The 2617-nt window shown below is 44.4% G+C and overlaps 1 protein-coding gene across 1 annotated transcript in view; it reads left to right on the top strand.

The window, feature by feature from the left end:
* Positions 1 to 2617, top strand: part of NPAS2 (neuronal PAS domain protein 2) — a 42765-nt gene that overhangs the window by 32088 nt on the left and 8060 nt on the right. The gene's annotated exons all lie outside the window — the stretch shown is intronic.

Here is a 2617-nt window from a genome sequence, read left to right as displayed (position 1 = left end):
GGGGGATTTACACCTAGACAGCGTCATGAAGGGCACTAGTGCGAGATAGCTGTTCTGCCTAAAGGCCCTGGCACCCCTCTCAGAGTCAGTGGAAGGTGGCTTCTTGCTTTCTTCTGAGAGCATGCCTGCCCTCTGCTGGCTGGCTCAGGAGTGCCTAGAAGGACACCTGTGGCAGTGGCAAATGGCATGTTCCTCCATCCATCATCATCTTTCCATCCACCCATCCTTCTGCTCATCCATCTGTCCATTCATTCCTTCCTCCTTCTATCCTCAATGTATTACATCCATCCATCCATCCACGCATCTGTCCGTCCATCCGTCCATCCTTCCTTCCATCTATCCATCTGGCAGATACCCAGTACATACCAGGCCCATGCTTAAGCACAGTGTGGACACAAAGATAAATAGGACAGGGCTTCCACCCTGAGAGTGTGCCCACTGATGGGACAGAGTAGCACACAGAGCAATCTGTTGTATAACACTAGCAGACGTAGTTTGTGCAAAGGCTTCATTTGCTTGTTTGTTCATTCATACATGTATTCACTCCATTCATTCATTCTTCAAATAGTCTTTATATGCCCAAAGAGGCAAAGAAGAAAAATTTCATATTAAGTATTATTATTGTTACCTAACATTTATTCAGTATTCACTGTGTCTCCTTTAATCTCTTATAAAGTATGTGCTGTTAATGTTGCTATTTTATTACTGAGGAAACCAAGGCTTTGAAAAGGTATGAAAGTTGCCCGATGTTAGTAAATGGTAAGGTGGGAAGTAAAGGTATTTGTCTGATTTCAGGCAGATTATACTGCCTGTCATCAATAGTGGTTGCATTTAGTTGAACTCTGGTCAAAAGGTAAGTTATGTCGTACCAGAAAAATGTGTAATTGAGTTTGAGTATTAGATTTGTGCTGAAATGATGAAGTATAAGTGACCCTATATGGTCCTACAAGCCATGTTATAATAGATATCTAGGATTGCATGAAACACCAGTCCTCTAAGGTTCAAGGTAATGAATACCCGGGCCTGGTGCAGTGGCTCACACCTGTAATCCTAGCACTCTGGGAGGCCAAGGTGGGAGGATCACTTGAGCTCAGGAGTTGGAGACCAGCCTGAGCAAGATCAAGACACCATCTCTGCTAAATACAGAAAAATTAACCAAATGTTGTAGCAGACACCTGTAGTCCCAGCTACTTGGGAGTCTGAGACAGGAGGATCACTTGAACGAAGTTTGAGTTTGCAGTGAACTGGGCTGATGCCTCAGTACTCTAGCCTGGATGATGCAGTAAGACTCTATCTCAAAAACAAAAAAAGAAAAAGCAGGGTGGTGCCTGTGAGTCAAAGGAGTAGGGCGCCGGCCCCATATGCCAGAGGTGGCGGCCAGCCCTGGCCAAAAAAAAAGAGAAAGAAAAAACAATAATGGATACCCAGGAAATTCTTAACCTCTAAAGTGACAGGGAGTCCTCATTTCAGAACTGCAGGCTTCTCTGTTGGGGGTGGGAGCATGAGGGGAGTTTGGGGAGGTCGAGTGGTCTGGTGGAAAGGGCAGGACACCAGGACCCAGTCCCCACTCAGCCACCTGCAGGCCTGGGCCCTATGAATCCGCTTCGAGCCAACTGCTCAACAGGCACCCTCCATGCCTCTGCAGGGCCCAGCTCTGCCCCCTGTCTCTCCAGTCCCGTTCTGTCACTCAGCAAATGTCAGTGTGTTGGTTCCACGCTGCCTTAAGGTGGTGCTGCACTGAGCCCTAGAGTTGGGGCTAAAAACACCAGATTCCAGAGGCAGCTGGCCTTCCTCCTGAAGAACTAAAATCAGAAGGAGAGGAGTGGAACACTGACTGTCAGGAATCGTCATAGAGACAGTGTCGTTTGACATTTTTAATGCCCAAGAGGGGCTTTTGTTAAAAGAACTAGTTTCAGGTCTTCAGTTAAATTATTATTAAAATTATTACAGTTGTTTTTCTTGAAACTTTAAGAGTCATCGCCTATTTTATTTGCAAACATTAATTCTGTCTAAAAAGAGCAGTGCTTCACTGGCTCTTCACATCGGTTCAGTTTATAAGATTAATAAGTTGTGAATGATCAACATGATCTGCCAATGCCATTAATTTACAAATTGAATTTGTCTGAATCTTTCAAGCACTTCACATACCTAACAAGACACCCTTAACAGAAGTAAAAGTTTTCTAAGCACTTAAACAAGTGTTTTAAATCAAATAGACCACATTGATTTGAACTAAATCAGTATTCTCAGAAGCCCCTCTGCATCTTTACAGACTTCCTCTATTTCTCTTGAACCTTTTGAATTAAAACCACCAGGCCAGTCTGACATAGCTTAGATAATAAAATGTATAGAGATGATCAGGATGATCATCTTAAACTTAAACATAATTGTAAAGTCCCTGCACTGATGCCACATGCTGTCACCTCTTTGCCTATTTGGCTGCCTGGGAGTGCAGTCACCTACTTAATGAATGCAGATTTGCCATCTCAGCCGAGTGCACTGGGTTGAATATTCCCAACAGCAATGTGGGTATAGACGCTGGTCACTGGCCAGGCACAGAGCTGGTGCTACAACTTAGCCACCCAACCTTCTGCCACCATAACTACGTTATTCCTTC

This window comes from Otolemur garnettii, unplaced genomic scaffold (assembly GCF_000181295.1).
Source record: "Otolemur garnettii isolate 467f Iridium unplaced genomic scaffold, OtoGar3 scaffold00079, whole genome shotgun sequence".
NCBI classification, from domain to species: Eukaryota; Metazoa; Chordata; class Mammalia; order Primates; family Galagidae; genus Otolemur; species Otolemur garnettii.
Note: the sequence above shows the minus strand (reverse complement) of the source record. Positions and strands in the feature narration are given on the sequence as shown.